The 13,593-nt window shown below is 27.9% G+C and overlaps 1 protein-coding gene and 1 long non-coding RNA gene across 2 annotated transcripts in view; one reads left to right on the forward strand and one right to left on the reverse strand.

The window, feature by feature from the left end:
* Positions 1 to 4,875: 4,875 nt before the first annotated feature.
* Positions 4,876 to 13,593, forward strand: part of LOC129944574 (proton-coupled amino acid transporter-like protein CG1139) — a 28,874-nt gene continuing 20,156 nt past the window's right edge. The window contains exon 1 of the mRNA XM_056054104.1: positions 4,876 to 5,586. The gene's annotated coding sequence lies outside the window, so the exon portion shown is untranslated. The remainder of the gene's footprint in view (positions 5,587 to 13,593) is intronic.
* LOC129944577 (uncharacterized) lies at positions 12,436 to 12,913 on the reverse strand. The gene is made up of 2 exons (XR_008781462.1): positions 12,809 to 12,913; positions 12,436 to 12,641 (listed from the first exon to the last, which is right to left on the reverse strand). It is a non-coding gene; the product is annotated as an uncharacterized LOC129944577 (long non-coding RNA).

Consider the following 13,593-nt stretch of genomic DNA (forward strand, 5'->3'; position numbering starts at 1 on the left):
TAAAAATTAGAGTGAAGAAGACTTGAGTTTGTATTTCAGGAAAATTAGATAGTAAGATGTGCTTTGTTGGAAAAATATTTCGACAATGCTACATTTTAATACAGAACTTCATTTACACGTCATTAATGCTTACTAAATAGTCCTTTATAATGTATCAAACTCTTTCAGAAGGAATAATGTAGTGCATTAAAAGTCAACAAATTTAATATAACTAAAATCCAAAATTAATTTTTTCGTCTAAATGAAAGTATGTTAACTTCAAATAACCCACCTCCCCCCCACCCTGAATTTTTATCTCTGTGGCATGTCTAATTTTCCTCCACTATTTTAAACGTTTAACCGGACATTTCTTTGTTAAAGCATTTGTCGCATTCATTGGAAAATCAGGCCGTCCAAACATTTTTATAAAATCTTATAACTATATAGGAAGTTTTGTTATGTGAAACATTTTTTGTAGTTAACGCTACGTCTTAAAAAAATCCCCTTAGGTTTTTCCCCCAAAACAACATCGAATCACCACAACGATCCACGAACATAAATTCCAATGTATAACCTTGATTAAACCCCTTTTTTGAATTGCAAAATCATTTCTCATAAATATCCTTCTCTCAATTATATCAACTTGTGTTCATTGCTCCTAATGTTGTAAAATTCTCAGAAATATATTTATTTGTGTACCTGTCTCATGAAGACAGCTTGAAAGAAAACAAGTTAATTTTAAAATCAATACAAACCCTGTCCAGTGTCTACATTATCCACTTTGAACTGGTTTACCAAAATAAAAATAACAAACCGTGGCGAGAATTTTAATGACCGAATAAAACAGGGTCTGACAAATGAAGATCGGTAGGTAACCTTTCTTTCGGAAGTGCAATTACATGATTATGAACCTTTCTCAAAATAAACAAAACAAAACCAAAACTTTTTCACGTTTTATAACGAATTTACTTTTGCAATATATTCTTGATATTTACACCACCTCTTATATACATAGGTTCATTATTTATTATTTACTGTTATATGTAGAGGCTTGTCGGGTTATCGGTTATGGTCAAAAAGGTTTTTCTTCTTTATTTTTTTATTTGACAATCAGTGTGGGAAGTGCAAAAGAAAGTAGGTAAGTAAGTATTAAGCTATACCCTACATAACATAACCAGTTTTGATTACATTGAGTATAAATTACGCAGTTTCTCACTCACGACCTAAAAGTTAAATAAAAAGAAGGAACCTACTTAAAGGACAAGTTGTGTGCTTGGAAAAGGTTGCAACATCAGATTTTAATTAATAATGGCACCTAAAACGTACATATATGAATTAAGAAGGAAAAAACGGCATCAAGTATTTGGGTCCTTTCGATCGTTCTTCTTTTGATGGATTTGAAAATCTGGTAGAAAATTATCGGAATAGTGAAGTATAATAAAACTAAACATAAGTCCAGTAAAATAAAATAAAGTTCAGTAAATCATTATTATGACCACATTCACATCATGTAATAAAATAAAAAATTAAAAGTTGATAATATTTCTCTTATTGTTTTAGTGAGAAACAATAAACGCATATTAAGTTCTTAAATTATACACCAAACACAATTCACGAACTGGATTCTTTTGATAAAAATGTTTCACATACGCCACAGTATACTTCTCAAAGCTTCATAGCTATTATACATTTTGTGTTTTGTAGTAAAACTGAAATAGGAGATTGGTTTTCGCGAAGTGTGGAGTAATTCTGAGTTGAAATTGTGCCAAAAGATACCGCTTTCACTTCTTTTTGACAAAATAAATAAAATGTGTACATTATTTTGAAGAAATTAAGATGATTGGACTTGATGTTTCAAAGCATTGAATAGAATTAAGCATGAAGCTATTTTATCGAAAATGCGTGCTTTTGCTATTATGAATCTCTTCTTTGTTGGATTAAAAACAGCATTGGCCAATTAAGAATTTAAAACTTGTAGAATTAAATTCCTTAAAAAACTCAATGCTGTCTTGTGTCGTCAGAACTGAACTTACTCCTATCTTTAATACTCGTTATGATATTTAAAACTATATTACTAATGTTCCCCTCTCCTCTCCTCTCCTCTTAAATCCTTCTATTTGCGTAACGCTTAAACTGTGTTAAAATAAGCATATTAAGAGCGTATAAATTATAAAAAAGGTCTAAGTTTTGACACTTACTTAAAGATGTCATATACATCAAACAAATCAAATTGCCATCTTTTATTTGTGAGACATAGGAACTACATATATAGCATGTTTTGCATTCCTAAACAATTTTGAACTCGAGATTTTAATCAAACATGACATTACAATGTAAGAGAAGTAGAACAAAATGGGTCCCCCGATATCGTACATCTGTCTTTCCTCGCGTCTACAGGCCAAATAATTGGATTGGGATTGGGATCAAACATAAATATTAAGGTTTAAAGCAGATTCGCTTAAAGGTTTTTTTTCATTTTCTTTTTAAGATCAAATATAATGATAACACATTTTTATTAAGAAGTCGAAAATTTTAATTTTCTCAAAAGCGAAAGTATAGATTTTATTATTAAATTGTCTTTACAAATTTGTTTCCAACTCATCATCTTTCAATTGAAAAAGAAATAATTTTGTATTGCTCCAGAAGGGTAGCTCCAATTGAACCGTTATTTTGTTTTTGAATTTTTTTATAAGCTCAAGATCCGCTTTTAGTAATTTTGTATATTGTCAACAGTTTTGTTTTGGATTTTTAAAAATTATATTACATTTTTTCAAAATTTGAAAACTCCAAAACGGGTAGCAATTTTTTTTACGAAAACAAAATATGAAATGTATATTAATATATTCAACATTACTGCATATCAAAAATAGTTTTAAACAAAAATTGAAAAATTGTATTTATAAAAAAATAATTTTAAAAAAACACGCTCTAACGATTTTCAAAAAAAAAATCTGAAAAATTGAGTTTTTTTGAGGAATCATTTAAATTTGTGAAGACATTTTTCCAGGTATATTTTTAAATCTTAAATCATAGGTACTATTTTAAAATAGACTCTTTGAATACCGGAACAAGTTCCTGCATTTTATATTTATCTTAACGGTCCAATTTTTTTTAAATTTAATATTCCTTTAATATGACTAAAGTTTAAAAACTTACCCTATAATACTCATATGCCAAGTTAAAAAGAACCCATATGCTCAAAACGATACTTTATCATTTTAATTTATTTATTGCTACTAAAATGCTTATCAAAATGTTCATAGCTTCACTTGCTCCAAAGTATAACACGTGGACGAGTTTATCAAAAAAAAAAAAGAACTAACTAACTTTACCCTCACACTATATCATCGAATTTACCAATTTCCTCTCATTATAAACGTGTGTCTATATGGGATGCGCAATATCTCCCTCATCAGTACAGCAGCTTCATATAAGTAACACTTATAAAATTCCACAAGATTCTCACATTCAATTTAGTTTCATTTATGTATTTTGCATATACATAAAACCCACTTATTTTTCTCACTGTGGCCTTTACTAGGTTCTAGATAAACAAAAAAATAAATCTCGGACTAACAGAAGTAGTATTTACCATAATTTGCACAACGCATTCTAAAAACTATGCGGTGAACTAATTTAAAAGTAATTGAAAAAATTGAGTTTGTGTACCATCCATGTTCATTTTAAGTTCCTCAAAATTAACTTCCTATTCATACCCCAAATATAAACAAGCCAAAGCAAAAATTTAAATAATTTATTTAAAAGCTATTTTGATGGACTTTGATTAAACCGATTGTCAAAATTTTAATTTAACGATCGTAGGGTAGAAACATATACGAGAATGAGCATTCGTCACTTTATACAATAACTCATGTATTTAGAATTTATTTTGCTAAAAATAAATTCTGGATGGCAAAATTTGATGCATAAGACTTTATTTAATAAATCCCATTTCACATGCAGAAACAATTTTCTGGATGCTTCCTTTAAGTTCCCTAAAAAACATTTCTACCTTTCACACGAGGAAACAAAAATTACTAGTGAATATTTTCGAAAGATTTCCTATATTTGCACTTTTAAACTAAAAGTTTTTGCTAACGTAGCTTCCTTATGATACGATCTTGTTGGCTTCCTGTTTTGTTGCATCTTTTTTGTATCTAATAACATTCTAAGATCACAAGCAGAAGACCTCAAAAGATCACACCTTATGTGACATACACAACAAAAAACAACTTAATCAAAATGTCTTGCAAGCATTATAATATTTAAATTAATTCACACTTCCTCCATTAAAAAAAAAAAACTATTACATTGTACTTTGCGTCAGTAAAATTGATAATACACCTACAATATACAATTATCACATATAGGATAGACTCAAGACTGTGATGATCGTCGCCAACGACGTGTGTCCAGTTTTTACATACAATACTCTCTTTTGTAGATTTGCAAAATTAGTCTCCTCATCTTCTATGTCTATAGGTATCAAACTATAAAAATCCGTGTAACAATATTCAGAATCAGAACACAAAAATCATCCCTCAAAAAAACATATTTAAAGCAATAAAGTGGCACTCGCCTACCTACCCACAATTTGTTGTTTAAGCTTATCATCCACCGCATCCGTATTAAAATAAAAATCACTCCAGATGCCCTCAAACTTAAAAAGCATCTGAAACATTCTCATAAATTCACACCAACAATAAGCCCCTATCCTGTTTATTAAGTAAATCGAGCAACATAAAAGTATCTCAACATCAAACATAATGTATATAATCATCTGAAGTGTGTTGCTGCAGACAAAAATGCGCCAATCTGTTGTGCCAAGTGCCAAGTTGTGCGAATGTAGCTCATATCTTTTAGCTCTTCACGTTCATCACAGGTGGAAGAGTGCTCGGAGTCGATAGCATTTTTTTCATTTTCTGTTGGTTCGGATCGGATCGTGCGGATACTTTTGCTAGTCCGGAATATTATATTGTGACTTGTGAGTTGTGAGTTATGTTTACTTAAAAACTAGTATCCCTTGTATTTAAGGTGTTAGTCGTTAACGGGCGGCCAACGTGATCACTTCGTTCAGATATAATATCGACACAAAATTTGTTGCTCAAAAAATAATTACCCAATTTCTGATAATTCGTTACTTACATTCAATGCAAATCACGTTTATCTGAGCGATTTAATTTTTTAATTAATTCATCTCTTCTTCTGTTTCTGTTTTTATTGTTGACACGATATTTCGAAGCGCGATTAAGAAATTTGAATTTTTTTTAAAACCAAAATTTCAACCGATACCAAAAATAGTAAAAAATCAACAACAAAAAAAAGTAGAAAAGGAAAATTACCTGCACATTGTGGAAAATTTTCAACAAGTAGTGTGTCGTAACGGTTTTAATAGTGTGTGATTTGTGCGTTAGCGTCTTAGATTGAGTGCAAAGATACGCATTTAAGGAGAAGATCAATAAAAAAAATATAAAGAAATAAATACAAAAAAAATACAATATCAGCAACAAACCAAGAAGACACTAATTTCTCTTTTGGATACAACTTCACTTAAGACCAACCGGCTCCCCCGTTGTTGTTGGATGAAACAATTTATTTCGATAAAAGGTATGTTATGGGGACATTAGATACATGAACTCAAAGATACTTTGTTTCTTGTTTTATTTTGTTTCTTATTTATTCATGTTTCAATGAAATTGAAAGTAGGGTCGGTGCATTGCACATGAGATAGGACCAAAATGGGACATTATAAAAATCAATAAGTCATAGTCATATAATGTATATAATATCGATTCGATATATTTATCAATGTGTGACGTAGATACGAACGTATATTTTATTGGGAAAAAAAATATTGCCAACGTTCGCAGGAAAATAGCTACAATAGGCGACTATAGATAAAAAAAAAAACTTTATATAAAAATTATAGAAATTTTTTGTGACAATCTGTTCTTGTTTTTTGATAACATGAGTCCATGATTAAGTGCTTTTTGTATTAACATAGGTTCTGATTGAGATTGATAGGGATAATATAAAGTACTCGTATTAATAACAAAATCATTATAAATAATATACAACAAAAAACATAATACTTAGTTATAGAGATAAGTTTGAAACCTAATTAAGATTAAGGTATAGATATTCATATTACTGTTTCGAAGAATCTTTAATTTGAAGATTTAGTATCTTGTTTTTTAATTATAGTTATAATTTAAATGCTATAAGAATTGAATACCTCTAGAAATTTAATCTGAAGGCGAAATTAACTGCTTTTATGCACGAGCTAAAAATGATATTTTTTATCACTCAAGGTTATAATTATTTTTAAATTGATATGTGGCACTGTTAAACCAGCTAGTGGCAATAAATTCTTAATTTGAATGTGTTTATGCTGTTTTTTCTTATTGTTACAATACTAAATATGAAATATTTTTAACAGAAAAAGCTGTAACGTTTCAATTTTTTTAAAGATTTTATAATTTTATAATACTATTTTTTTAATGCATGCATAAAGTTTAAACACATTTCGTTGTACTTCTGGAAATTATAATGAAGTTGTTCGGATTTTAAGAATCGACATTGTCCCAGGATTCTAGGTCATTAGAGCCTAAATCCGCATATCTTAAAGATGTGCGTATGATGAAAAATCCATTTTGCACATACACAGTTTGTACACATTTAAAAAAATCAGAAAGTTTTTCAAAAGATTTAGCAAATTCTATTAATTTTTTTGTTTAGGTTTTTATTTATAGTAAAAAAAAAAACTTGAGCTATGTACAACGAAAAAAACATCCCGAACTTACGGACATCTTTCTAAAAATCTTTTATTTCCACAATGGGGAACCTGAAACGTCGAAAAATGTCAAAATTTAAATTTTTAACAAATCGGACCCATTACAATGTTTCCTTCAAAATACTCGTACGCTACGAAAAATTATGTTTTGAACATAAAATTGTCAGAAAAATCCAAGTGACATAAGAAAAAAACCTACACAAAATATTTGACTTCAGTTTTTGATAATATTGTTTTCAAAGTACTTAGTACTCTTAGCCGTTCTGCTTAAAATCCTTTTCTTTTTGAAAATTAGGATTTTGTTAACACTGGGGATGGTTGAAAAAAGGATTTTAAAAAGCTAAAATTTGGTTGGAATACACATAATAAAATAACTTTGGAACTGAACTAAGTAAATCGTTAAAACTGGCTTATGGTGTAATTCTCTCTTAAACCGGTGCGTGTGATAAGGCTTCAAAATTTTTAAGTTTTAATATATTTTTTTCTAAAAACTGTTATTAAAAATAAATTAGCGTGAATAAATCATAAAATGCAATTGCAATTAAAATTTTAATTACTTAACATTATAATTTAAAGTTTTTCTCTAATTTCAAATAAGCAAATAACATTCTTCGTCTGAAAGTTTTCTGTTTGCTAAACAACATCCATAAGTTCGTTAAAAATATGAGTCAATCATTTTTGTAGAAAATATTTAAATTTCATGGATAAATATTTAAATAATATTTTAAAAACAAGACCAAACAAATTTTAACACTAGTATATACACACATGTGTCTAGAAGTAAATTCAGTAAGACAATGTACTATAGATAAAGTTTAAATACCTTCGCATGAATGTTTTTAACAAAAAAACAGTCAATGTTAAAATTTCATAATGGAATTTTTTTTTAAATGCCAAATTTTGCATAGGTGTTTAACCTAAATAATTGAAATAATTGATTTGTGCTTTTACAAAATGCTTTGTACATATTATTTTCTACTTGAATTAATTTGAATCAAATACGAGTCATGATTAATTTAAAACAAACAGGACCACAGTATCGACAATATTGACATTGTTTGGTAGCTTTATTTACATTTTTACATCTGTGAATTGGAATTATTTTTTTGTTTGAGTATAAAGTAATAACTTATTTTTAGATTTTTTAGTTATAATTACATATAGGAATAGAAAGTGGAGATAATTTATATTAAAAAAAAAAACAAATACAAGAAAACTTAAAACCAGCTTAAATGTGCCTTTGACAATGACTAAATTATTAAGTGATAACAACAGTATGGATATTTTGATAGATGGGTATTAACATAATATGTTCTGAATGGTAAAGCTGTTAAATTCGATATTGATTGACAATCTTTCATAAGTTTATCTATAGAAAAAAAAACAAGTTTAATATTTTTCATTTCAATCAAAAAAAATGTACATACCAACATTTAAGGCAGTTTTATTCACCTTTTATGAATTTTTAAATTAAAAATAAATTAACAGAAGTGGACTAAGATTCCACTCTTGCCTTTTGCCAGTTATTTTCAAGTTAATATTGCTTTTTTGCAAATCTAACTCAAATGTAAGTATCTCATAAGTAACACAATTTTTTTCACGTATTTTGTTATATTTATATTTTGGTCAACATTTTTACTGACACACACAAAATTCAAAAATTTACAATTATGTTTTAGTTTTTTTTTTTAATTTATTTTCCACAATTTTAATACAAATATTTTGCCTAAGGTTCTATTAAGTTTTTTTTTTAAATATTTTATTTTATGGGAATTCAATGTATGCATATATTTTTTCATAAATACTTTTTGTTTTGCTTTAAATAAATATAAAAAAATTTCAAATATTTTTTTTAAAAAAATCAACAATGTTATCTTCTGTTTTAATTTTGTGTTTTCTTGTCTACAGTCCATAACATATTCAAGATACTAACTTCCATGTATGTTTTTTTTTAGTTTTGCATTCACTAATTTATTTTTAATGATATTTCCCTTTTACATGTCAGCTTTTTGTTCGAATGCATGTCATCAGTGTTTGGCATAACTTTCGTGTAGGAGGGATATTAGCCTTGAAATGCAGTTTATTGTATAATTTAGTTATATTTATTTAGCCAAAGTGAAAAGGAAACTATTTATTTAAGTTATATTTTCTTACATATTAAAAAGGTTTTATTTTTCATTAAATACAATGAAAATAATCATCAGTTCTTAGAAAATACATTTTCTCTAAGCAAATGGTGTTTATTATAATTACACCTGGAAGAAAATTTGTAAGTGCATTTTTTAAAAATGAAATCGAAAATATTAACTATAACCTAACTATTTACATCAACAATTAAACGCGCATGATTTTGTTTTATCAACATTTTGATGCATATGAAAAAAAGTAAACATAATTTATTCGTAAGAATCACGGTCTATGCCAGTCACGGACTACTTCGGTGGTTACCTATTTAAGTTTTATTATATTTGTTTTAATTGTAATTACGTTGAACCTACTCAATTGGAACAAATTCCACAAGACGTAGTATTTTTATAAAGATTCATTAATTGTCTTTTTTTTATTGGTGGCACTGATATTGTGAATGAAATATATATAAAAGAAAAATTCAAGTGAATAAATTGCTAAAAATTAAACTGCGTAAAAAAAGGAAAAAAAAACATTATAAATAGAAATAAAACAAAATCACTTTTTAAATTAAAAGAAATTTATCAAAATATTGCCATTTAATTTATTTATAGAATGTGGTCAGTGCATAAAAAAACTAGATTTTTGTAGACAAAAATCAAACAATTTATTAATTTATCAATCAATCAGTTTTGTGATCAAAGAACAGTTTAAATTACCAGAGATAAAAAAAACTGATGGAAATTTTGTGTTGCAATACAATATTCTATTAATAATAACGTTGAAAAAAAGTCTAAGCTTTCAGGATAAATCAAGCTTAACCTAGTTATAAGAAATTAAGTCAAAGTCAAACACAAGACATGCGATGAGACGAGACAATCTACAATTCTACATATTGTAGTAAATTAAATATTATTTAAACGATTTGAACTTACTGCTGAGTGTTTTTCTATTAAACAATTAAAATCAAGTATAGAATAGGAGTGTTGCCATTTTTGTGCAAATGTACTTTTTGAATTGAATCAACACAGTTTTGCATTATTTTTGTTTGTTCACTATGGCGTATACGCAATTTTTGTAAGTTATGAATTGTTGTTCTTCTTTTTTGGACTCAAAACATAATTTTCTTCTAAAATAAAGTGAATTAAAAAATGGCCGCTAACTACCATAACATTGATTGACATCAATCATCTTATTTTTTTTAATTCACTTTATGTCAAAACATGCTAAGCAAGGAATTAAAATGTACTCGTGTTGTGTACATTTTGCGAAAATTTTAAAAGTAATTAAAAAAGTTTGAAGCGTCAGAATTTACAAAGACTAATAGTTTAATTTAAGGCTATAAGTACATACATAACTAAATTTTATATTGTCAAATTTTATCTTAACACCTCTCACATACTTCCTTATTTTTACAAACTTTTCTTGTCAACCTTTTTATTAAAGACATATGTATAGGAACTATATGACAAGTTTTGCATTCGTAAGAAATTTTGTACTCGAGGTAGAAAAGCCAGTTTGTCTATCCAGGGCCCTACATACCAAAGCATTTGTTCGATGAACTTTGTAAATGAAGGTTTTGAGTAAATTCGCGTCTGGCGTTTTTTAAATTTTTTTAAAACGAATTTTTTAGGCCGAAAATCAAAAATTCAAATTTTTCCAGAAACCAATCTATACATTTTCAGTAAAGTATTGCTCCCGAAAGGTTTTTAAGTTTTCTCAAGAACTTATCAACCGATTTTCATAATTTTTTTCTGCAAAAGCGCTTACACTGTCTCAAAAATATTTGATGATACAAAATTTCATTGATTTTCATTTGATTTTTAAAAAAAATATTACAATTTTATTTTCAAAATTCGATATCTTAAAATGGTTTATCATTTTTTACGAAATTTTAATGTAAAACAAATCAACGTACCTTTTTTAAATTAAGGTTTTTAGAGAAATCAAATCGAATTGAACATTTTAAAACAAATTTTTTTTAAAGGTACATTTTTAAATCTAAAAAAAACAGGAAATATTTTTAACAGACTTTTAGGTACATTAGCAAGATTATACTACCTAGTCGTGCACTCAGAAATGCTAATAATAAATTTTAAGTTTATTCGCGCTCAATGTGCCTTTTTTAAAGAAAGTTTTATGAACAAAGTTTTACAAGTTAAAACACATAGTTTAAGTATTTAAGTCAATAACACAGTTGCAACAAAATCACTTTTGCTACTTTTTAATTTTGTGAATAACTTTCACAAATATTGTGGTATTTTTAAACAAACACTGCAAAGGAAAAAACATGTTATTTAAGTTCCAATTAGATCTTATTACCATAAAGTCTGAGATACCAAGTAATATACACTAATTATTACAGTTGATATCAAATAATGTTTTCATCAATTTTATTTAAAGTACCAAACAAATATTTACCTATTATTGTCAAATAAAATGTTATAACAAAACAAGATTAACAAACAAAACTACTATATTGCGCATAGACTTTGGCACATAAGCACACAAAGGCATCCCTTCTTATTTTTGTTGCAATGCATTAGTACAAGTTTTTTCTTCGGTTGACTTATGTTTTCTTTTTAAGTGTCCAATTCCTCATTCCCATATCTCTTTATTTTCCTTATATACGCGAATTTTTTTTAGTCAATAAAAATTAAATAAAAAATAAGGAATTTCAACATGGAAGCAATAATACACAATACAAGTAATTCCTACTAACCTATCTCTTAAATATACCATACTCATTCATATACGTAGATCATGTTTTAAATAGAGTGCATTTTGTAAAATTAACTCTGAAATAAAAAATCAAACTAACAAAGTACATAAACAATTCATTGGAGCACATGTTTTATCTTTATAGTTGAGAAATAGGACACCATCAACAAGCAACTTACCATCAACATTTGGTACTATGAATCAAAGAAATTCGCGTGCAACAAAATCTTAAAGACAATTTAAAACATTTTCTTTCTTGAACATAAGTTAAGTCAGATTTTAAATCAATAAAGTTTTGTAAGATTCATATAGTATCGGGTTTTAAATAAAACCTAAGTATTTTTGAAAACACAGACTATACAACAATTCGACTTTTTTCAATTTTTGATTCCTGGACAAAACAAACCTACTTTAAAACATTTCAAGATGTCAAAACTTCCTTGAAAATATAATCATACCGGTCAATTTTTGATGCAATGTTGTTAAAAACTCTCCAGTCTGCACCTTCTTGCAATAAACCAAATAAAAAACCACTCTATTCTTGTATTCATGTTGTCGTTGTTGTTGTGGAATGAGATAAAAGCTTACAGTGCCAAATGCGCTCAAATATTTTTACACTTGACTAGTTATTTGCTAATAAACAAAAACAAAACATTAAAATAAAATTCATGTGCGAACCATGAGCGGTTTTAACGTAGTAAGTAGCAAAGTTGTTGGGGAATTTGATTTGTGGTCTATAAAGTAGATAACCATCAGTGTCTACAAAATGAAGAAAATCAACATCATTATGTCTTGGGGTCAGTGCTGCTGCTACATTCGTTTTTGTTGTTGTTATTGTGTTGCTGCTGCTACTGCAACTGCATTTTAAACAGATGTTGAAGAGCATTTTCTTCGTAGACTATTGATCGCCATACTAACGACCACGACACAGACTATGCACGCGACTACTTGTTAACGTAACCAGCCAGTGGTAAAGCTACTTAATAGCTTCCACGACACCAGCTGTTTATTGTTTTTGTATCTGGAGAAAATAATTTAACAAAAAAAAAAACATTGTTAATGGTAGTTTAATGTGAGAGAGCAACATGTTGCTGGAAAGAAAATTAACTATTTATCGAAAAGTTGATTGGGTGGTTTGGTCTTGTTTTGGAATTTTGGCATGAGACTCATGCTTTCATAGAAAGATACGTTGCTAAAAAGATAAGATATTTAGAGTAAGAATTGTCTTTCTAGACCTTAAACACCACAAATGTCAATACTGTGCCTTTAAAGCTTCTTCACACTTAAAAAGATAAAGAGTTTAGGAATTTTCTTAAGTTTTATCGATTTTCAGAGTTTATAAACAAAATGGTTATTTTTAACTTCCCATAGGAAGTTATTGTAATGGGTCCGATTTGTCAAATTGAAAATTTTACATTTCTCGACGTTTCAAGGTCCCTAGAGTCGAAATAAAAGATTTTTAGAAAGATGTCTGTGCGTGCGTGTGTATGTACGTTCGTATGTCCGTACGTTCGCGACGTTTTTTTCGTCGTCCATAGCTTAAGAAGAGATATCGACTTCAAATAAATTTTGTTATACAGATAATAAGGCAGAAAGATGCAGAAAGGGCTCTCAAGAAAATTGCGTGGGTGGTTTTTTTACCATAGCAGTTTAAAAAAAAGGTGAACATTTTGGTTAACCCTAAATATCTTACGAACCAAAAACGCTAGAGACTTGAATTTAATTTTATATAATAAACTGTAACGTGATCTCAAAGAAATATATTTTTTGAAAAAAATCTATCTAACGGTTTTTTTTTCTAAATCAAAAAAACTGAAAAAAAAAATTTGTCACCTCCTAAATTTAACGACTAACATATGATTTCATCTCCAAAACAATTTTGAGCAACGGAGAATAATTTTTTTGAAATCTCATAAAATTTTGAGAAAAATCGAATTGACAGTTTTTTTTATAAAAAATAAAAATCTAAAAAA

Source organism: Eupeodes corollae, chromosome 2 (genome assembly GCF_945859685.1).
Source record: "Eupeodes corollae chromosome 2, idEupCoro1.1, whole genome shotgun sequence".
In the NCBI taxonomy this organism is placed as follows: Eukaryota; Metazoa; Arthropoda; class Insecta; order Diptera; family Syrphidae; genus Eupeodes; species Eupeodes corollae.